The sequence below is a fragment of the Paroedura picta genome, chromosome 1 (genome assembly GCF_049243985.1).
Source record: "Paroedura picta isolate Pp20150507F chromosome 1, Ppicta_v3.0, whole genome shotgun sequence".
Lineage (NCBI taxonomy): Eukaryota > Metazoa > Chordata > Lepidosauria > Squamata > Gekkonidae > Paroedura > Paroedura picta.
The window spans coordinates 82,508,880-82,533,484 of NC_135369.1; the positions used below are offsets into that span (position 1 = coordinate 82,508,880).

Here is a 24,605-nt window from a genome sequence, read left to right on the forward strand (position 1 = left end):
GTCAGTCCATCTCACCTTGAATAAAGCAGCTTCACTCACTGAACAAGCCTGAACCTGAAATTTTTATAGGGGCAGGAGTCACTAACATATGGTAGCCTACTGCTACCAGAAAGCATTATTGCTGTTGTGGATAACCTTCATATAGTTTCTTGCTCTGCCCTTCCATTCATCACATTATAAGGAATTTTTTTTCAGAAAAAGGCAATGAATGTTTTATCAGACTCACAACAACTGATAGAACATCTGCCAGAAGATCCACCAATAACTGACCACAAGACTACCAGTGGATGATAGCAGTATTGATTCCATAAGAAAGGAGCTAAATGCACTTGAAAATATAGGGCATTTCCGCATGGAGGGGTAAAATACGAGTGGCTTCCTGCTGGCAAATGCAGGATGGTAAATCTCACATTTGCAGCCCTTCTCATGGGGAGACCCCTCCCACATTTTCCCACTGCCCCATCAAGGCTTTTTGCCTCCTGACAGCATGCCACCTATCACAACAACAGTTCCCTCCTCAATTGAAACTTTCACCCCCAGACCCAAAATTATTTTTAAAGGCACTTCTGCGTTGCTATATGGTAATGCCATAACACAGATGCATTTTAATAAAATTCACACTGCCCTATTGCTATGGAGAAATGCCAGAATTATACAGCATCACCCCCTTTTGAGATCTGTTTGTTTGTTTGTTTTTGAACTTTATTTCCTTTGGGGTGGATTTCTGAGATGCTGCCCAAAAAGACATTTTAAGCTAACATTAGGCTTTAAAACAAGTTATTGAGACCCCTGTAGGATCAGCAGAAGGCAATCAGACCCATCCCCCCCTTTCCAGCTCATTTATCACCTCCAGAAGATGCAAACTGGACTGTTTTTGTCTGCCCAAGTTGTGTGAAGCCTGGACAGGTAGCTGAAGCTCAAAAAGGCATTTTAAGCTAATGGTAGGCTTAAAAACAAGCTGCTTAAAAACAAGTTTAAAAACAAGCTGCCCCTATAGATTCGGGATATCACCCGCCCTCCCCTCTCTTTCCAAGCTCATTTCCCACCTCCAGAAAATGCAAATGGGTCTTTTCTCCCCTGCCCCAGTTGTGAGAAGACTGGACAGGTAACGGAAGCCCAAAAAGACATGGGAGGCTTAAAAACAAAGTGCATACATGGTTGAATGATTGGGAGAAAGCTGCTATATCACCCCCCACCCTTTCCAGCTCATTTCCCACCTCTAGGAAACAGAAACGGGGCTGTGTTTTGCCTGCCTGATCCCAAGAAGACTGTGGACACTTTAAAGAAGATTTTATTTCACCTTGGAAAAAATGTTTGCAGTCCTGCTGCAACATGAAAAATTACTCAAAGCAGGATATGGAGAAGAGAGGGTGGAAACAAGAGTGGGACTACAGATACTATTATGCATTTCCCCCTCCATACAGTCATTTCCCTGATTCCTCACTGGTGGCTCACTGGTGGCTCATGCGTTTTAGGGTGGTAAATCCACTTTCCTGGATTTACCTCATCATTATTTAAAAATGGTGAAATCGCAAGCCACCTACTGGACAGCCTCGGGATGTTGGTGACATCATGTAGAAGGGTCTGACTATGTCACCAACATTTGGAGGCTGCCTAGCTACATTTTGCATGCGTGGAAATGCCCATAGTTGTCTGAACATATGTTCAAAAATTGATCTTGGAGAGAATACGACTGAGTTAATCCTTTCTTAATGTATCAGTTATTCCTTATCCCGGAGTATTGGTGACAAAGTTAAACTACAAGAACCTTGAATGCCACTGAATATTATCTTCCCCCAGCACAAAACATATATGAAGAGTCTCGGAAAGCTGACAGGTTTTGACATTCTGTCTGACATGCTCTCTGTTTCCGCACTGCACCATTCAGTATCTGGAAAAGAGGAAGCAAGAGACAGAAATTTAGTTGACAGTTATTATTATTTAGGTGGCAAAAATCAACACTAGGGGGTTGAACTTTCCATAGGCATAAAGGCTGGGCATTTACTGTGAGGAAAGGATGGTTTGTGTCCTAGAAATCTATGAGTTTTGGGGAAATGATACAAACAGTTATTTGAAATTAAATTTCAGGACCCAAAATTCTCCTTTCATATCTCAGCTTTCAAAGAAGAAGAAGAAGAGTTGGCTCTTATATGCCATCTTTAAGATATGTGCACACCACAACAGTAATTTTAAGAGCTCCTAACCTGAAATGAGGTATTCTACAAAGCCAAACAAAGAACAGTGCTTAGAAATAAAAAATAAAGAACATGGGGAAAAGCAATACATTGGACTATATAAAGCAAATAATCTTTTATATTGGTAAATGTGATACTTCAGGTATCCCCCCAAAGAACATAAAATGCATATTGTATAGATATTCGCAGAGTATGCATCTATTGATATCTGATTTCATCCTGGAAGGAACTTAATTGATAGCAATTGGAAAATGGTCAAAGGTTGTGAGTGTTCGTAATTTTAGGGATTCTATTTAGAATGTCACCTAAAGACAACCAAAAGGCAACTTTCAGTTTGTCCCACTTTGTAGCACAACCCAGCCCTGAGTTGCTCTTTACACAATTTAGAAAACCCAATCAGTGCCCTTGAAAAATATGGAGCAATTCTCTCTTAGGGGTCTTATGACTGATTCACAGTCAGTTTCCCTTTAATGCAAGCAGCCATGTTGCCTCCTCAGTCATGGTCAAAGCAACTAATCACAGTTCAAGCTGAGTATTCACTGTTCATTAACCTCCAAGAAACAATTAATGAACCACACAGGCCTCATATGAACATTATTTTTGTCAGTACATTTTTTTTGCAGCTACTCTTTTCTCTAAGGCAGTGGTTCTCAACCTTCCTAATGCTGCAACCCTTTAATACAGTTCCTCATGTTGAGGTGACCCCCAACCATAAAATTATGCAAGTGTTCGTTCACAGAAATTAAACCAAAACTTAACAATGGCATGAAGATCCATTGTTCATGATTGTATATAAATTGTTTTTTTCCCCGTGGTTTCTCAGTTCAGTTCTGCCTCTTGTCCCACCATGCCGATCTTGCTCTTTTCTGCTGCTCCAGACAAATGAATACTCTATCTCGATCTACCCCACAAGGCTGCTGTGTGGATAGTCCCCCCCCCGGCCAAGCTGCTTGCCCTGCCATGACCCCTGTGAAAGGGTCGTTTGACCCCCAAAGAGGTTCTGACCCCCAGGTTGACAACCACTGCTTTAAGGCAAAAATGGTCAGGGAAGAGTTAATGAGAGGAGAAAATTACTCAACAGATATGCATCTCTCTGGTATACTCTCCAGCCCAAATACTTAGCCCATGTTCTTGTCAAACAGCATGGTCCCTGATTGAATTTTCATTGAACAGCTTTTTGTCCAATCACACTGCTGTCTTCTTGACTTCCAGAAGACTCATATTCTATACAAGTAAAGGTATAGAGGGTCATCATAAGTTGGAAATGACATGATGGCACATAACTCACAGACTTTTTTTGCCTGAGACATTCTAGAATACTTTTATTAGAAGAAGGGAAGCATTTGCTTTATTTGCTGCCAAACAATGACAAAAGATGACGCAGGCCAGGGAAAGGCAGACAATTTTTTTTATCCTATCCCAAGTACACCTGGGCCTGTTCTAAAGCCTGCTATATAGCTGATGTTTTTTCTTTCTTCTGTCCAGAAGAGCTTCTGAAACAGCCAGGCAAACAGAAGCTACTTTTGCTATGTTCCACTCTCTCCCTCACAATACATAGTCCTCCTGCTCTACAGTTTCACCCTTTCAGAAGTAAATATATGAATAAATGCCCATCCACAGAGGCAGAATGAGATGAGAGAAGGATCTGATACCTGTGTGAGTGAGTCTCTTGTCTCATTTATAAGCAGTCTTGAGGGGGGGGGGTGGGCTGATTACAGCACGTGCTATTTGTACAATCAGAATTGCTGAAAGAAAAAAAGAAAACTGCTGTCATGGCAATCGCTGGCTGGATCTGCATAAAGCTCAGTTCCCATTTGCTCATACATTTCTGTCTGCAGTTGCATATATGAAGCTGGCAATGGAATCCTGCAAATGCTAAGCAAGGAGCCCAACATCTTTACAGTTTTCTTTTCAGAAGAGTTTTTTCTGCTTGCATTTGCCTTGCCATATCAATCTGCACTGGAGAGGTGGACATGCTGACAAAGTCATGATAACCCTGGAAATTGCAAGAGAGACATTGCCATGGACACAAGAGAGAGCCCTGGATTCCAACAAATAAATTATGCAGCAGACGAAAAATAAACCGTTGGAGAAGAACAATTTACACAGCTGAAGAAGTACTATGATTTTGTGTTCCCAAAGGCTCAGGGGAAGTTGTAGCGAGAAGAGAAGGCTATGAGTCAGACTACTGTTTAATGGTTAGATTGTGACTCATCTTTGTACATATTTAGACTTCAAAATAAGATGGTTGTTCCTAATAACATTGGATCCTGACACACATTAGGCTATTCCCTCACCTTTAGGGAAAAACAGCGTAGTGCTGGCAGAAACAAATCAAGCAGAAGCATTTCAAGGTCATATTCCTGACCATGTCAGTAGTTAGAACACTGCTTGGATATTGTTTTAATTTTTCTGAACATGAGCAAAATAATATCCTTCACAGCATGTTTTTTTAACATGGCAGAACTCTACAAACTACAAACTGAAGGCACTCATGAATGTAAAACTTCCCCTTTCCCTCCTTTCCCTCAGAAGCCTTTGCAACCTTTTTTAAAAATAAAAGTTTAAAAAAATAAAAAACCTCATGGAGAGCATGGCAAAAGAAACCATGAGCAGTAGGAATAACGCAAAATCCACCTGCCTGCCTCTTGTGCCAATGAAGCTTCTTGAGGCAACAGAAGGTATTTAGCCGCAAAGTAGGTAGAGGTTTTTCTAGCAGGAAGGAAGACTGGGGATAGGTCTTTTCCAGTTGAACAACATGTGGGCTGAGCTCTCATTCCTCCTCTGTTATAGGTATGGTGCGGCGACCGGTAATGACATCTGTGGATCCCTCCTGATATGTATGACCTGCCCCAGATGGACTGGATTATAGGAACATCTATGCTGATCTGGCTGGAACAGTCACTAGGCTGAAGAAATTATGCTGACACCTTTCTCTTGCTGTTATTCTTGGTTTTTGTATAATTAAGGGTTTTAATGAGCTTTTATGTTGTATTTTTACTGGTTTTATTGTGAGGGTGGTATAGAAGTAAGAATATAAATTTAAAAAAAAATAAATCTTCAATGTGGCCAGAGGTGTGAGCCATCTTGGCTGCTGACTCGTAGATAATGATTTAGGGTTGCCAGGTACCCCCAGCTAGTGAGTTGTCTTCCTTTGGAAGTTTTTAAGTGGAGACTAGGTAGCCATTTGACAGAAATGTTGATTCTATAAACTTAGGCAAATAGTAAGTTCGTTGGCAGTGCTTGGCTTTTGTAGCACTTTCTTGCATGCCTAGGGAAATGCTGATCATCACTTTGAGGTTGGAAGGTACATTCCTCCCGGACAAACTGGCCAAAGATTTTGGTTTTCTTGGGAGAGGGGGGAGGAATCATCTGGGCATAAAATTGTGGATACTTTGAGTGGGCAGATTGTTGTGAGTTTCCTGTATTGTGCAGGGGGTTAGACTGGATGACCTTGGGGATCCCTTCTAACCCCATGATTCTATTATATTCCTTGTGGCATTTTCCGAATAAGGCTTCCTTGACTGATAGCTGGATAAGACAAACATGTACATTTTAAGTTCTGTAAGGGCTCTTTATTTGTTCTGGAAGCTATGCTTTATTCCTTTTCCAAAATGCACAAATTAGATTATTCTTCTTTAGTACTATTATATATGTTTTATATTTGGGTTTTAATGTGTTTGTGTGTGTATTTTTAGCTGTTGGAATTGTAATGGACAGAAACACTTTATATGGAATCTCATAAAATTGGCAGGGGCATTCATGACAGTTCCTAGCCTGTGAGACAAGCCTCTGGCCACACCAAGGTTTTGGTGTCTACAACAGTGTTTACAGTCTTAAAATGTATGCTAAAGATGCATGTTAATCCATTTAGCACAAGATTAGTTGCTGCCTCTCAGTCTGACACTTTTTAACTGTTCCTGTCCACAAAGGCCTTGGAGCCCATGTTAAGGCGTGGTGAATTCAGCACAGATCCCTGCAACTGTTGGAAATGTATGGATGGGATGCAGTGCTAAAAGATGGGCCATTCTGAATTCAAGTTGGCAATTGAAGTTTATAATCACAGTTTTATACCTGAGTGATGGGTCATTACAATAATCATAGAATCATAGAATCATAGAGTTGGAAGGGGCCATACAGGCCATCTAGTCCAACCCCCTGCTCAACGCAGGATCAACCCTAAGCATCCTAAAGCATCCAAGAAAAATGTGTATCCAACCTTTGCTTGAAGACTGCCAGTGAGGGGGAGCTCACCACCTCCTTAGGCAGCCTATTCCACTGCTGAACTACTCTTATTGTGAAAATTTTTTTTCATGATATCTAGCCTATATCGTTGTACTTGTAGTTTAAACCCATTACTGCATGTCCTTTCCTCTGCAACCAACAGTAACAGCATCCTGCCCTCCTCCAAACGACAACCTTTCAAATACTTAAAGAGGGCTATCATGTCCCCTCTCAACCTCCTTTTCTCCAGGCTGAACATTCCCCAGTCCCTCACCCTATCTTCATAGGGCTTGGACCCTTGGCCCCAGATTATCCTTGTCGCTCTCCTCTGTACCCTTTCAATTTTATCTACATCCTTCTTGAAGTGAGGCCTCCAGAACTGCACACAGTACTCCAGGTGTGGTCTGACCAGTGCCATATACAATGGGACTATGACATCTTGTGATTTTGATGTGATGCCCCTGTTGATACAGCCCAAAATGGCATTTGCCTTTTTTACCGCTGCATCACACTGCCTGCTCATGTTTAGTTTACAATCCACAAGTACCCCAAGGTCTCGTTCACACACAGTGTTACCTAGAAGCATATCCGCCATCCAGTAGGTATGCTTTTCATTTTTCTGACAAAGATGCAGAACTTTACACTTATCTTTATTAAATTGCATCTTGTTTTCATTTGCCCATTTTTCCATTGTGTTCAGATCTCGTTGAACTCTGTCTCTATCTTCCGGAGTATTTGCCATGCCTCCACGATCCAGCAAATATCATGGGGAACCTTATCAAAAACTTTACTAAAATCCAGGTAAACGACATCAACTGAATTTCCATGATTCAGCAAACCTGTTACTTGGTCAAAAAAGGAAACCAGGTTGGTCTGACAGGACCTGTTGGAGACAAATCCATGCTGACTTCCTTGGATCACCAAATTGTTTGCAGATCACTCCTTTTAATATATGCTCCATTATATTCCCCACAACAGAGGTCAGACTCACTGGTCTGTAGTTTCCCAGGTCATCCTTCCTCCCTTTTTCGAAGAGCGGAATAACATCTCCAGTCCTTAAAGAGGTCCCGAAGACGATGGACAAGGGTTGTGCAAGTTCTCCGGAAAGTTCATTTAGCACTCTCGGGTGCATTTCATCCGGCCCAGGGGATTTGAACTCATCCAGTGCAGCTAAATGCCTCTCGACAACGTCTCTGTCCATGTCAACCTGCCACCCAGACATTATCCCTTGGCTACTGCCATCTCTAGATGTGCCTAAACACTTTGACCTGTGGGAACAAACAGATGTTAAATAGGCACTAAGCCTTTCTGCTTTCTCTGCATCCTCCATTAGAGTTTGTCCATCTGCACTCAACATTGGGCCTATTGCCTCCTTTACTTTATGTTTGCTCCTCATATAACTGAAAAATCTTTTCTTGTTACAATGGGCTTCCCTGGCCAATCTTAGCTCACTCTCAGCTTTGGCCTTTCTGATGATTGATCTACAGTGCCTAGTAACCTGTAGGTACTCTTCTTTAGAGCTCTGTCCTTCCCTCCATTTCCTGAACATCTTCCTTTTCTTTCTTAGTTCCTTTTGAAGTTCTCTGTTCATCCAAATAGGCTTCTTAGAGCTCCTACAGTATTTTCATCTTTCTGGGATAGTCATGGATTAGTCACGAGCCGCAAGGGAGTTGCAAGGGAGTGGTGGGCTATAAATCTAATAATAATAATAATAATGATGATGATGATGATGATGATGATGATGATGATGATGATGATGATGGATTTAGCATGCAATAGCTCTTGTTTGAGTAGCACCCACCCTTCACATGCTCCCTTCAATTCCAGCATTCTCATCCATAGTATGACACTCATCATGACTCTGAGTTTATTAAAGTTTGCCCTACGAAAATCCAACATCTGCATCTGGCTACAAGCTTCCTTACCTCCCCATCTCAAAAGGAATTCTATGAGGACATGGTCACTTCCCCCTAGGGTCCTCACCTCCTCCACTTCATCCATCAACTCTTGCCTGTTCGTCAGTATTGGCTGAACTTCTTGTGGGTTCATCTACCATTTGATAAATGATATTGTCAGCCAGGCAGGTCAGAAAGTTGCATGACTGAGGATGCTTTGCAGAGTTTGTTTCCCAGCACACATCTGGGAAATTGAAGTCACTCATGATGACAAGGTCCTGCCGCTTGGATATTTTCCCAAGCTGCTCACAAAGTGCAGCATCCACATCCTCTCATTGGTCAGGCAGTCGGTAGCAGACACGAACCAACCCACTGTTTGTTTTCCCCTCGTTTATTTTCCCCCAGATGCTTTCCACTGTAGATATGCTCTCCTTCACTAGAATTTCCTGACAGGTAAGCCCTTTCTTCACATACAGTGCCACTCCTCCACCTCTTTGATCTATTCTGTTTTTTCTGAACAGTTCATATCCATCCACCATTACATTCCAGTCATGAGAATCATTCCACCAAGTTTCTGTGATGCCTACTAGATCATACCTTTCCATCAGCATGAGAAATTCCAGCTCTTCCTTCTTATTGCCCATGCTCCGGGCGTTAGTATAAAGGCATCCAAACCACTAAACTAAGCCAAAAGTCTTGATATGAACCGACCAGTTTGAGCTGGCACATTTTGCTTCCCAATGAGGAAGCAAAATGCCTCCAAATGAGGAGAAGTGAAATGAACCGCTGAAATGGAGGTCAGTCATTTCAGGCTAACATCAGATAGGCATACCAGTCCTGCTGTTTGGCTAAAATGGCTGCAAATTATTTCAACAATAATTTTCTCTACCTCCTTTTTAGAAGCTGGGGAATCTATTCTGTTTTTTCTGAACAGTTCATATCCATCCACCATTATATTCCAGTCATGATAATCATTCCACCATGTTTTCTGCTGGTCTAGCAAACTGTGCAACTCTACAGGGACATGCATTACAAGGGGTAGTTGGCAATCCTACAGGAAGCTGTATTTTGTGGCAGCAGAGCTGGAAACTATCAGAGATCGATGAAAATCTATGGCATGATCCTTTCCCAAATGTGAAAGAGACAAAAAGCTTAGGTATTTACCTAATGTGTATGTATTTCCCCACATACTTTCCCCACAAAATGTGCACGTATTTCCCCACATACTTTCACACCCAACAGGATTACATTTGCTAAAATAGTCAAGGGTCATCATAATGTGCCTATTGTTACTGATATATATATATTTTACATATACAGTATGAGGTTGAGTGGGATTATCCCCTAACACTATGCTAGGGGCCTCCATTAGCATCAGGTCATGGCTCCCTCTCGCCACCTCCCCCTATTGGGATGTTCATGGGGGGATGGACAGTTGATTACACTGCCATGTGTCTCCTTATGATGTAATTTTTATGTCCTATTTTTAATTTTAACAGGGTTTTATTGGGGTTTTTAATGGATGGTTGTAACCTACCAGGTGTGGTGGGGAATAAAAATCATCATCATCATCATCATCATCATCAAATTCCACCCCCAGATTCGAGGCACAATTTTCCACATTTCAACACTTGACAGACATAATTCAAACTATGCTGTGCCACAAGCAAAAAGTAGGAATTAATAAAGCTGCATGCTGGCAGAGAATTATGCACAGAGGAATTTAGTAGAACTGAAATGAGTATAATATTAGTGTGGTCCAATGTGACTCTAGATTAGATAACACATTTCTGAAGCAGCACAGTTGTTAAACAAATGGAGAATTTCCTGCTGCTTTCCCATTCTTACATCCACTTTTGTCTCTGTAAGTGGACTATACACAGAGGCTAATTGTTGACCTGCTTCATCTAATCAGTGCAATATATGTGGACATAGCTGCATGTTATCCAGTTCCTAGTCAACGTCTCATATTTCTTATGTACACTTATTGTGGTCCATCAGTACTGTTTTGTGCTTAAGGTCTGTTAACTCATACGAATTCAAAGTGTGTGTCAGTGTGATAAATTGAAGCCAGTTAGTTGGAGGTTAGGAGTTTAGGCTTGGCAAGTCAGCCTTAAAAGATACTTTAGAGTGTGAGGCCTGGATACTGAACGCCAATGAGCAGGTTTTGTAAAAGTACACCAAAAATAGAATTGCCTATTTGCCAGGGGGTTTGGCATTTTTGCATGTTTCAGTTGGTCATACAGTTCTAAATGTCTTTCCATGGAAAAAGAGGCACGAAGAAATCTGATGCTGCTTATAGTTTGTGACTGAAAGAGCTCAGCTTCTCTGACTGGAAAAAGCTAGCATTATTACAATGTATATATATTTTTTCTATAATACTTTTGCTATGGAGCTTAGTAATAAACCAAATAACTCTGAGAAAATAGTGGATGGCAAATTGGAAGAATATGCAATTTCCTGGGAATCATACTTTCAGTGATTTTCACGGCTTCATAAGAAACATTACAACTTTTGACCTTTTAGATTGTTTCATTTTCCACTCACTAATGCAAAATATCTCTTGTCAACAGGATATTCATAGATTGATGAAAACATTTCAGAAACATTTATTAAAACTTCCATCAAAAAGTATGGGTGCAATTTAATTACATTACTGTGTGTCACTGGAAACCAAGTCTTATAGTGTCATACGGTGTTTAAATTGTTTGGAGACACATGGCTAGCAACTACAGATGCTTCCAACATTCCCTGCATCTAAATTTCTATCCAAATTTTATTTTGAGTTGAATCCAAAACAAATTTGCAATATCTACCTACATCCCTTCCAGCTGCAGACCCCCTTCATGCCTTTACTGAGGGTCCCCATTTCCCAAGAAATTTTGTAGAGATAAGTAGGATGCAGTGATAAATAGTATTTTGTAGAGATAAGTAGGATGCAGTGAAACATTCAGTTCAGATGATAGAAAATTTAACCTGGATCCAATCCTTAGTCTTCTTTCTCAAGTGAAACTGATAAGATGCTGCTTTTACATCTCTGAATCTAGTACAGAATGTTATGCATGTATAGTATTCAGTGGGTTCATTTCCCCTCTTCATGACCCTTATGAGTTTAAAGGTAAAGGTAAAGGTATTCCCTGTGCAAGCACCAGGTCATGTCTGACCCTTGGGGTGATGCCCTCCAGCATTTTCATGAAAGACTCAATATGGGGTGGTTTGCCAGTGCCTTCCCCAGTCATTACCGTTTACCCCCCAGCAAGCTGGGTACTCATTTTACCGACCTCGGAAGGATGGAAGGCTGAGTCAACCTTGAGCCGGCTGCTGGGATTGAATTCCCAGCCTCATGGGCAGAGCTTTCAGACTGCATGTCTGCTGCCTTACCACTCTGTGCCACAAGAGGCTCTTATGAGTTTAAACTTATGAGTTTATGCTTTCACAAAATCCTGTAACAAAATAATTTTAATTTTATTTGTTATTCTTTCTCTTTATTTTGTATCAATATTCTTTTTTTGGAATTGCTTCATTAATTGGCAGGAGCACATGTAATACTGCACAAAAATAACCTAGATGCAGTCATATGCATGATCTCATCAAGATATTTTATTGATGCATATATGCAGGTTTGTAAAATAAGCTACATTGAAAGCTGCAGTGTACCGTAATTCCTGGATTCACCTGAAAAATTCTCCTTTGTAAATTGAAATGAAGGACGAATTGAACACAATGCAACATGACCCACCAGAACAACAAGAACAAGGAGCATATGCTCCTCCCTACTGGCATTTGCTATTCTTGTACTTCTTTTCATGGTGGTCAGATTTATAAACAAAGAGTGATTACTTACATCCACATTACTTCAATACCTCAAATTGTCTATGACAAACTTACATTTGAAATGTCACAGTGGGCTGGGACTACAAACGTTATGATGTAACACTGGGGCTTCATTTAGGGGTTTTCAACCCTGACCCAGAAATTACAGCTTATATAGAATGCAGCTGCATGGGTCCTCACTAACTCATCTTGGAGGACCCATGTTTAGTCTTTGCTGAAGCAGCTGCACTGGTTACCAATCTGTTTCTGGATCAGGTTCAAGGTTTTGGTTCTAACCTTTAAGGCCATACGCGGCTTGGGTCCTGCATACGTGAGGGACCGCCTACCTCTTTATGCCCCCCACAGGGCACTTCACTCTGTGGCTAAGAATTTGCTGATGATCCCAGGACCCCGGGAAGCATGCCTGGCCTTGATAAAGGCCAGGGCCTTTTCGGTCCTGGCCCTTACCTAGTGGAATGAGCTCCTTGAAGAGCTGCGGACCCTGTCGGAGCATTCTGAGTTCCACAGGGCTTGTAAAATGGAGCTCTTCCACCAGGCATTTGTCTGAAGCCGGGTGGTGGCCCAGGGGCTAAGATCAGGCCCCCTCCCCCTAGGGACAGAGGCCAGTAGTAGATGGCCCGGATTCCCAGATTGATCTATCCTATGCCCAATTATCCATCCACTTGTCTTCCAACCACTAGCCTGTGTGGGAATAACAGCCTGTGTGGGTACAGTTATTATATCACCATTTTTGTAAATGTGCATTGTTTTGTGGGGGTTTTAAAGGGGAATTTTTAATGGTTTTAATGTATTGATTTATATTTGAAATGTTGTAAACCGCCGTGAGACGGTTCTACGAGAGCGGCAGTCATACAAATCTAATAAATAATAATTATTATTAATTGCATCAGTTATATGTCAGTAATGTATTTTTTTCTGCATATGTTTTGCTTCCTCTGCTGGTTGATTTGATATTACATTGCTGTATTTCCAGCTTATTTCCTAGCAGTTTTCAAGTGCACACCGTTATGTGATCTGCTTTCTGAGCCACCTTAGGAACTAGAGGAAATCATGGTGTATGACATTAGTCACTACCATTGGCAGGTAATATAATATAGCAGGACTGGCAGCCATGGCACAAAACTACAAACCTGGCCTTCCTCATATGTTGGTCAATGGAGTAGTATCAACTATTTCAAGATTTTGTCACTAACATTAGGGACCCTGACCTGGGGAACCAATCCAGTCTTGATTGAGTATGGTTTTCCAAGATGATCTCATGAATCTATCAACAATTAATAAATATGTACGTGTAAGCCTATATATGTTTATTTGAAAAATATGTTCAATTGAAACCAATGAATCATGTTCAAGTAACTGAGATGGAAGTGATATTAATAGTAAACATTTACCAAATTAAGGATGTAATGCCCTTCTTGGGTTGCTGAGATTGTATGGAGACAAACCTGGTGTTTTGCTCACATATGTCTCTTGAGAAATATTCACATAGGGAAAAGTATCAAGGAAGCAATCCTGAAATCATTCTCTCTCAAGAAAAAATAGAACTGAAGTACTCTGAAGTTCTAATTCTCAGTAGCTATGAATAGCCTAAGTACCACTTGAACATTTTTCATTTTGCCATTAAGCAAGCATAAGTACAAGTCTGAGCTGCAATGTCACAATCTTTTCATATAACAATTTGCTGGCAAACTAGTAACAGCAGGCATACAATACTCATGATGTTAAATGATATTCAATGTTACAATACAATGGTAGAAAAGCATCTGATCTGGCCAGCGATAGCATGGTAATAGTCTAAGACCACAGACACATAATCCGCTAAAATGGGCAAATCCATGTATCCACTCAGCATAAAATATGCTGTGTCCCACTGAACATGCCAAGGCACTAGGTATGTTGTGCAGGTTCACCATGTTTAACATATCTCGAGCAGAATAAGAGTTTGAATTAGACGGTGACTTTACAATCAACAAATACTTCCCAACGAACAGGAGTAAGAAGCTCACTCACATGATAAGGTCAGAAAGCAAACTACTGCCTCTCAAGAAAGCTGTTGTGATAATTTTCTTGTATTATAGGGGGAGATCAGCCACTGAGCTAATGAACGAACAGTTAATGAATCACACACACACACACCCACATACACAAAAAAATCTAGTATTTAGCACCCTCACTATTATACAGTTAACATTCTAGCCCTGGGGTAGTCAAACTGCGGCCCTCCAGATGTCCATGGACTACAATTCCCAGGAGCCCCCTGCGAATGCCGATGCAAAGTAGGGTTCTCCACCTTTAACCCAAGATTTTAAGTAGCACGTTCTAGATGGGGCTTGGGAACCTGACCCCAGGTCACTATTTCATCCCTTGCCATCAGTGGCCATTTTGCTTAGGGCCTCTGAGGGAGAAGATGGCTATTTTGAGTGCTGATAGGTTCAGTGTTGTGGCTATTTGAGTTGTGCACAGCCTTTGTATTTTAATCATCCCCTGTTTCTCTCCCCCTTCTTTATTGATCTGTTAAAAGGATTAAAACAATGAGTAAATAGAAAAATAAAAGATTTGCAAGAAAAAAAAATTAACAGGGGTACATCTTTGGGGCGTTTCTACTTGAGATGAATCCTTTTATTAGGACAGGTAGTAATGGATGTGAAAGTCTTGTACCTGAGCTGTAGTTAAAAGAAATGTATATACACAAAAGATGCAGAACCTTTTTGCCATTTTTAAGGAGGCTATTACTTATAGCAGTAGCTGTACTCCACTTTTACAGCCAACTGAGTGTTTGCCAAGTCCATAACTCCAAAGAAGGCCTAACAGCAAAAGGGGGGTTTGACCAAGTGACCACCTTTTTAATGGCCTGCTTATCCTGCCATCTTTGAATGAGGAGGAGGTTTCTGTCACTGACTTGATCACATGGATTGGGGCTTTAGAACTAGCAGCCAAGAAAAATTGCTGAGAAAGTGAGAATGAGGCAATGAGAGGAAATGGGGGCTGACTGGAGGAGGGTAAGATGAAATAGTGTGGGGAAGGAATACAGAGGAAAATGAGATCCCCCCCCCCACAAATACTTAAGGGTTCTTTACCATGCAGGTGGGACTAGCCCCGTGACACATACCACTGGGCCATAGTTTTCTTGAAGACAAAGGGGCAGACAAATTTAGGTTGTCTGTTGGATGGGAAGGAGATAAGAAAGCAAGAAAGGGAGAACCTATTTAGACTTTCAGGAAAGAAAAAGAGGATTTTCCTGATAACTTGGAGGACTCCCCAGGTTTACAAAAAAATAATAAATCTGAAATCTTGGGGCAGGGAGAGCTCAGGGGTGCTATGAAACTTAAAACTAGAGTACCTTTGTTTCTACTAGTGTATAAATGCCACTCATACAACTCAAGGGGGAAGGGATGATCATCATCACTACTAGTGTCCTGGCTGGAGGAAAAGATGGCTGGCCTGGAAGGAACCTCAGGTCCTGGTAGAAAAACAGAAGGAGGCAGCCATAGTGAAGCTGAGGCATCTGCAGTGGGGCAACCTCCAGTGACAGTGATGAGGAATCTGGAAGAGTTAAAGCAGCTTCAGGGCAGCAGGACAGTGAGAAGATAGTGGCCCTCCAGATAACTTTAGGCACTGGTGTTCTGCGGTTGGGAAGTTAAGAACTCTGGAAGGCAATGAAGGCAGGCAGCTGGGTGGGGAAGTAGAAGAGCAAGAGTGAAGGAATGACAGGGTGGGAGAAAAGGAATGACAGCAGGAGTGAAATGGAAAAAAGAGATGATGCATAAATAGAAGAAATGACAATTGTTGTGGGGGGGGGGCTAGATTTGCAGGAGGGGGAGAAAGAAACACAGAGAGCAGGAATAATGGGGGGGGGGTGAGCCAGTAACCATAGCTGAAATGGGGGGAAATAAATACTCCAATAATAATAATAATAACAGTACTGGGGGTGAAGTGGAGTAATTATAGCAACCATGGCTAAGATGGAAAGGAGAGACAGAAACAGAGACAAGGAATGATAGTACAGGGGGGGGGGGAGGCAAACTGCCCCTACAAGATTCTCCTAGGTCCCCACATATTAATAGAATTATGTATGCTAAGAACTTCAACATGGACATAAACACCACATCAACTTACCTTGATTGAACTTTCTCACGTACTGCAATATGAGTTCCTAAGCAATCATCACATTGATATTTCTTTTTGGAGTTCACTTCAAGCAGAACAGTGTTCTTAGCAGCTATGTGCTTGTTAAGCACCCATTTGTGCTACAAGTACAGACTTATGTCTTAGTTCAATAAGTAACAAATAACTTTTTTGTTTCACTTGCCCTGCCAGCAAGCGAAATAATTCAATTTACTGTGGAAGAGACGTAAAACATAGAATCACTTGTAGTTCCTTCTCTCTTTGTGTGTGAGCAGTCAAATGCATCCTTAAAAGCACTGACATTGGACATATTGTATTATTTATTTTTTACACATGTACAGTAGGAAGCCTCTATTAAAGAAGTGAAGAACTGTAAGATTTTCTATACTCATTGACAGACACAAAAGCACACAGAAATACTTAAGCTGTAAGCCTAATTTTTTCAAACATATTTCCTTTGAATTAAGTGGATTTTAAAAATTGGACGTTGTGGGAAAGGGGTGATAACTATGAAGACTATCTTCTGATTAAAAGCGGTGAAGACTTAGTGGCGGGAAGGTGCATTGGTGGGAGATCCTATGGCCACAAGAAGGGCAAGCGTTGTGCGAGAGCATTGCGCCCGCACCTTTGATGCCTGGGAGTGGGCTCGAGGCACCTTAAAAGGTGCCACATGGACAGTTTATGCACTGGATGTTTCATGCTGGGTTGTAGGCTAGGGTTTTAGTCGTGGCAGGTTGCCCCACCTCTTCCTGCACCCACATGGGGGATCATTTGGCCTGGTGCACCTCATCCACCCCCAATTTGTGTTCCTGCATGGGAGCTGGGACAATGAAGTTCCCAGTGCATAAACGGTTATAAGGGAGCCCCTGCCTCCTAGCACCAGGTTCAGCACCCGAGCAGCTTTCCTCCCATCCACCCTATTTTGTTGGCTGTTAAGCTTAGGCCACTGGATGATGTCTTTATATTGCATTTTGTCATAGCTGCCACTTTTGGCATGGGATGGAGCTTGTTTGGGGGAGTCCCCATGTTGGTAGCAGGACTGGAAACAGGTAGCAGGTCTGCGAGCAGGGCCGACCTAGCTGGGGAGGCTTGGGATTTACAGTGCCAGGTAGCCTGGGGTGGGACCAAGAAGGAGATGGATGCCTCTCCTTGGCACCCCAGGGCTTACAGTGCTGGGTGGCCTGGGGTGGTGCCAAGAAAGTGGGCATGTCCTCTTGGCACCCCAGGTGGACACTTGCCTATGGTGGGAATCCAGAGGCAAGGAGACCTGTGTTCCCAGTTGGGATACAGATGGGCTCCAGGATACTGCTGGGGTCTAGGTTCTAGTGGTCTTCTGACAAGTCAGGCTCCCTCTCCTATGCAGTGCCAACACTCCTGTTGAGTATTAATAAAGCTTTGGCCATGTTTAAGTCAACAGAAATGTCTGTGTGTCTTCCTTGAGCCCAAAATGCCCTCCTGCAAGTCAATGCAGGCAGATGCATCTGAACTTGCTTGGAGACATCTCAACTGACTACCTGCTGAATAGTGGCTTCTTGACCATAATGGAACCATCAGGTAATGGAGCATAGCTACATAGAATTGCCATTATCTCTGCTTAAGGGGAATTATTTTAACTGTCAATAAAGTCTGATTAGAATGAGGAAAATTGTAAACCTATTGACACTTCATGGGGAATTATAAAACTGCTCCAGAATTTTGCATAACATTTAGAGTCAACGGGTAACAACTAACGAGGTAGCAAAAACAGTATCATGAGAATAAGAAAGAAATATAGCCTTAGCTTTAGGATGGCTTCATGCGTGTGTGCACACACACATGAAACACACATTCCTGTTTTATTATCAAAAATGATGACAATAGTCAGAAATACCTGCACTTTGATATAACAGTGGATCATGTTCACACAGAAATATGTTTTCTTGTTCAGATCAGCAGCCTTCAGCTACTCAAGTAACAAATATCTTTTTGGTAAACATCACCTGCTTGGGAGGAGCCCTCCACATATTTTCAGGTTGAGATTTAATATTTAAATTAAACTGCTGTTCAAGCTAATTTTAAATTAATTATATTTTAAGATTAAATTTTAATGAACTGTTTAAACTATATTTATGTGAATTATATGAGCCTCTTGTGGCACAGAGTGGTAAGGCAGCAGAAATGTTGTCTGAAAGCTCTGCCCATGAGGTTGGGAGTTCAATCCCAGCAGCCGACTCAAGTTTGACTCAGCCTTGCATCCTTCCGAGGTCGGTAAAATGAGTACCCAACTTGCTGGGGGGTAAACGGTAAAGACTGGGGAAGGCACTGGCAAACCACCCCGTATTGAGTCTGCCATGAAAACGCTGGAGGGCGTCACCCTAAGGGTCAGACATGACTCAGTGCTTGCACAGGGGATACCATCCAGGATTAAGCAGCCAATGGGGAGGCACGCAAAGTGCCTTCCTACTGGCCCCTCACCAGGACAGACCAAAATTCCATTCACCCAGCCCAGTCTGGCTGCCAGTCTGCTCCTGACCACGGTAGGGAGAGGAGGTCAGTAGGGCTGCCAAGGGGGATGAGAACAGAGGCTTGGACAGGCTGTGCCAGCCCTTTTCGCCCCAAGGCTGCCCTAACTGTCATGTCCAACTGCAAATTGCCTCAGAACCGTGACAGAGCTGGCAGGAGGCTGCAGAGTGCTCCCCCTCCCTCCCTCCATTCAGGCCTGCTGCGAAGGAACCTCTGACAGGCCCTGACTGAGGGGAGGGAGGCCTTTCCAAGAGCAACGCAGGGGAGCCTGAGGGCCTTCGTTTTGATGGGGGGGACTTTCCCCTTCTGCCAAACAGTTGCCTGACATGGAGGCCACAGAAAAGCCCCTTCTCATTTAAAATACTGCTCTTCCTGGAGGTTAGACATAGCCAAGCCATGTGTCTTTCTTCTTTGCAACTCTCTGCAGATTTGAGGCCACTGCACAGCGTTTTTCTGCAGAGGAAACTGGCTCTTTTGTCTCCTGTTTCATCTTCACAACAACCCTGTGCAGTAGGCCTCAAGTCTTTCAATTCAACAACAACCTGTGTGGGAAGCCTTAAATGTTTCTTCTCTACCACAACCCTGTCCAAAGTAGCCCTTTCTGCCTGGGGAGCTGATCTTTATACTCTGCAGGTGAGCTGTATTTCTAGGAGCTCTCTAGCCCACACCTGTAGGTTGGCTACCCCTGGGTTGGAAATATTCCTGGAGGTTTGGAGGTGGGACTTCAAAAGTCCAGCCTTCAAATGAGCCATTTTTGCCTGCAGTTGGTAGGGAGTGGTACAGGATTGTCCCTCCTGGCCTATGGGTTATGGCCAGCCCTTACCAGCAACTGTTTGTATTCTGGGGCGCAGACAGGCAGACCAGCATCAGTCCTATGAGTCTGGAAAGTGCAGGAAGATCTAAATAAATATTTACAGCCTGAAACTGTAAATAGAGAACAATTAAATGTCTGCAGACACATAGTAACTGAAATGACTTATTGGCCTGGCAAATAACCTTGGCCTGGTAAATAAAAAAACAGTATAAAAAACCTTACTAAGGTCAAGACTGCTGTGCACAGAGAGTCTTCCTCTTAGGGTTGCCAGCTTCCCTGTGAGGCTCACTACCCCACCTCCCTCATGTGGAGTCTGCTATGGGGAGAGAAAGGGAAGACAATTGGAAAATGCTTTGAGACACCTGAGGCCTGCTGGGTCACTGTGGCCCATTCCCAGTTCTCTCAGATCTCTCACAACCCCACATACTTCACAGGTTGCCTATTGTGGAGAGACGAATAGAAAAGGTGTTTGTGAACCGCTTTGAGACTCCTTTGGGTAGTAAGCAATAGGGTACAAAAATCCGTTCTTCTAAGGAGCAACAATGAAAGAAGCATGTGGGCACATAACATTTTACGAACAGTAAAAATATGGGAGACAGAAGGAACAGGGTGGACACCTGTGTACTGTGACTACCCCATGTGTATTAGGGCAGAGGGGCATTTCGGTGAATGTGGCCTAATTCACACAAGAAGGGAAATGACGCAGAACTGGGAGGAACTGGTTGCCATGTAATCTTCCCCTAAGAAGAGTCTCCAGTCTGATTTTCCCTTCACATATCTGAGGACATGGCTCTGGAAAGCTCATCTGTAACCGCTATGCCAAAATTCCCAAAGGTCAGTCCTCTCCCACACTCAACGAACATTCCACACCACAGGTTCTTGACACCCATATCTCCACACCCATACCCTCATTTGTCACCATGCCACCACAACCTCCCACACAACACACACATTCAACCCCATGCCCTTACAGACTGGACAACTCCTCCCCTTTCTCTTCCCACTGCCAAGCTCTAGCGCCCGTTGTGTTCTTGTATACAACGGGCTTTGCCCCCAGTATATATATATATTCGGTATGAATGAATTATCCAGTGGCTTCCAGTACAGAGACACAGCATAACTTGTGCCTCAACAGAAGCTAATGGGAAGGAGAAGCATCCAGAAGCTCACAGACATATTCAGTTATTATCCTGGGTTATTTTTAGACACACTTGGGTGATTCTCCAAGTCATCCCAGTAGGCACTACCACACAGTTTGGAAATGACTTACCTAATTATTTAGAGATGGGGTATGGGACACATTTGTTTATGTAGAAAGAATTAGAAGATGGAAATGCGTACATCCAGCTTCCCATGAAGTTTCCAACAGTTGCCATCTGTGTTATTATTCAGTATTCCTCTACTGGCAGTTTTTTAGCCCAGTGGGAATGCTTTGGTTGGGATTAACAGTTGTGTGTTAGAAATAAATGTATATTACTATGGAAAATCAGAAGAAACCACCCTATTCTCATGATATTTGACTGAGCCGCATTTCTTCTAATCCAGGGTTCTGCTGTACATATTGGCTACTGAACCAATGAAAACCTGGAAACTGACCTGGCTTTAAAGGCCCAAATAATTACCCAGAGAACAGCTGTGCTTCACAGCTCAATTCCTATGTTATTAGCGCTCCTCTAAAGAATTTGGCTGTAATTCACTTACAGATGCTGGCTATTCTTTAAATGAAAGTGGTTCTCATTTAGTAGATCATTAGGTTGCACAAGGCCAAATTTGTGTTATTTTCAGCAGTAAAATAATCATTTAGACAGTCAAAACTAGGGATGCATATGAACTGGAGCATGAACCATATTTTAACATGAAAATTCCTCTTCACTTAAAAGTCAGGGAAGGAGAGAAACAGACCACTGACATGGCTATCAACCATTTTAGGCTAATAATGGGTAGTCTTTTAAACTGTCTGTTTTGTTTCTCCTCACTTGGAATAGAGGAGAACAAAATTGGAAGTTTAAATGGCTGTCAGTCATTTAAATCTAACAGCTGTCTTGCTGTTAGCCTGAAATGGCAGCGGTTTCAGTGGTCCATTTTGCTTCCCCAGTTTCTAAAGAGGAGGGAGAGAAAATTATTGGGTTTTTTTCAATTGTTTTTATTTTTATTATATATAAGCATTTACAGAAAGATAGAGGGGGAAAAAAAGAAACAACCAGCTGGCAGAATAATCATTGACACATGTAAAAGCACAATCCATTCTTGTCTTAAAAAGTACATACTCAGTTCCCATCACTTAAGTTAAAAAGAAAAAGAAACAACCAGCTAGCCAAATAATTATTGATACATGTGAAATTATAGTTTGCCATTCTCTTATAACATACATATTCAATTCCCATCACATATTAGTCCTAACCTAGAAGTTATTGCCATCTTTCTTAGCAAAGTAATTGTTAATACATATGAAAGTATGATCTATTATGAGAGTATAATCTATTATTATCTTAATATAAAGACAGTTCCCTTCGTATGTTGGCCCTAACCTAAGAGTTACTGCTGTCTTTCCCACAAAAAGCCAAGTAAATGCTCCATTGTTCATCACATTCTTAAGGTGGTCGCAGAAGATGGAGTTGTGCTCTTTTCCATGATGTATCTGCTAGCAGGTCTTGAAGTATTTGTGTTTCTTAATCCACCAAACTCAGTGGTATACCAAGTAATTGCTCCACTGTTCATCACATTCTTCAGGTGGTCATAAAAGATGGAATTGTGCTCTTTTCCATGATGTATCTGCTGGCAGGTCTTGTAGTATTTGTGCTTCTTCCTTGTTGTCAGGTCGCACAAAGATATCTCTTGCTTGCTTCCTGCGTGTGGTTGCCTTTGAGTAGACTCTGTATATTTTGTCAATCCGAATCTCTTCCTCCTCTAAATAGTCTTCCTTCCTTCCTTAAATCTGCTTTCCTTCCTTAAATCTGTTTTCCCAAATTCTTCCAAGATGCTTTTGATTTTTACGTTCCTAGCTCTCTCCCACTCCTGTTGATTAACTTCCAGACATTGAATTCTCGTTTGGTGTATTGCTGGCTGAGTTGTGTTTTCATCAGCTGTTTTTTTCAGACCGTTGATTCTGTCTGAGAGCTCTTACTTGGTGTCTTGGATTTCCTTTTCAACCTTTTTGATTGCTTTCAGTATCTCTGAGTTCCCTTTGCATAACAAATGAAGGAACTGTGCTTTAGTTAATTTTTCCATAGTTCTAAGCAGTCGTAGATTATTAACAGAAAGTCTAGCAAGGTCTCACAGGAGTTCGGGTGATCAAAAACTATCAGTTTGTCAATCTCCGTATCAAGTCAGCTTCCCCCACTGAGCTCTCTCCAACAAATCTTTAAACTCTCTCTTTTCTTTAAGCTTTTTCTTTGTTTGTTTAACGAGTGTATTTAGCTGGCTTGCATCCCGTTCCTGGGGCAACCGGCTCGCAAGATTTGCGTATCTGCTCAGGTCTGCCAGGTGCATTTGCTCCTGACCCTCTGCTTGGCTCAAGAGCTCGTCACAGACCGAGCTAGCATGGTGCCATCTTCAGTCATTCTCCAAGAAAATTATTGTTGAAATGATTTGCAGCCATTTTAGTCAAACAGCAGGAGTGGTATGTCTATCTGATGTTACCCTGAAATGACTGACCTCCATTTCAGCGGTTCATTTTACTTCTCCTCATTTGGAGAAATTTTGCTTCCTCATTGGGAAGCAAATCATGCCAGCTCAAACTGGTCAGTTAATTTCAAGACTTTTGGCTAAGTTTAGTGGTTTGGATGCCTTTATACTAACGCCCGGAGCATGGGCAATAAGAAGGAAGAGCTGGTACTTCTCATGCTGATGGAAAGGTATGATTTAGTAGGCATCACCGAAACTTGGTGGAATGATTCTCATGACTGGAATGTAATAGTGGATGGATATGAACTGTTCAGAAAAAACAGAATAGATCAAAGAGGTGGAGGAGTGGTACTATATGTGAGGAAAGGGCTTACCTGTCAGGAAATTCTAGTGAAGGAGAGTATATCTACAGTGGAAAGCATATGGGGGAAAATAAACAAGGGGAAAACAAACAGTGGGTTGGTTGGTGTCTGCTACCGACTGCCTGACCAATGAGAGGATGTGGATGCTATACTTTGTGAGCAGCTCGGGAAAATATCCAAGTGGCAGGACCTTGTAATCATGGGCAACTTCAATTTCCCAGATGTGTGCTGGGAAACAAATTCTGCGAAGCGTCCTCAGTCATGCAACTTTCTGACCTGCCTGGCTGACAATATCATTTATCAAATGGTAGATGAACCCACAAGAAGTTCAGCCAATACTGACGAACAGGCAAGAGTTGGTGGATGAAGTGGAGGAGGTGAGGACCCTAGGGGGAAGTGACCATGTCCTCATAGAATTCCTTTTGAGATGGGGAGGCAAGGAAGCTTGTATCCAGACACGGATGTTGGATTTTCATAGGGCAAACTTTAATAAACTCAGAGACATGATGAGTGTCATACCATGGATGAGAATGCTGGAAGTGAAGGGAGCATGTGAAGGGTGGGCGCTATTCAAACAAGAGCTATTGCATGCTCAATCCATGACTATCCCAGAAAGACGAAAACACTGCAGGAGCCTATTTGGATGAACAGAGAACTTCAAGAGGAACTAAGAAAGAAAAGGGAAATGTTCAGGAAATGGAGGGAGGGACAGAGCTCTAAAGAAGAGTACCTACAGGTTACTAGGCACTGTAGATCAATCATCAGAAAGGCCAAAGTTGAGAGTGAGCTAAGATTGGCCAGGGAAGCCCATTGTAACAAGAAAAGATTTTTCAGTTATGTGAGGAGCAAACTTAAAGTAAAGGAGGCAATAGGCCCAATGTTGGGCGCAGATGGACAAACTCTAACGGAAGATGCAGAGAAAGCAGAAAGGCTCAGCGCCTATTTTACATCTGTTTTTTCCCACAGGTCAAAGGGTTTAGGCACATCTAGAGATGGCAGTAGCCAAAGGATAGTGTCTGGGTTGCAGGTT

The 24,605-nt window shown here is 42.2% G+C and overlaps 1 long non-coding RNA gene across 1 annotated transcript in view; it reads right to left on the reverse strand.

Moving 5' to 3' along the window:
• Positions 1–1,082: 1,082 nt before the first annotated feature.
• The window catches only part of LOC143839520 (uncharacterized), a 48,738-nt gene continuing 25,215 nt past the window's right edge, over positions 1,083–24,605 (reverse strand). Inside the window, exons 3-4 of the long non-coding RNA XR_013231753.1 lie at positions 3,275–3,419; positions 1,083–1,891 (exon numbers count right to left, since the gene is read on the reverse strand). This is a non-coding gene — a long non-coding RNA (uncharacterized LOC143839520). The remainder of the gene's footprint in view (positions 1,892–3,274; positions 3,420–24,605) is intronic.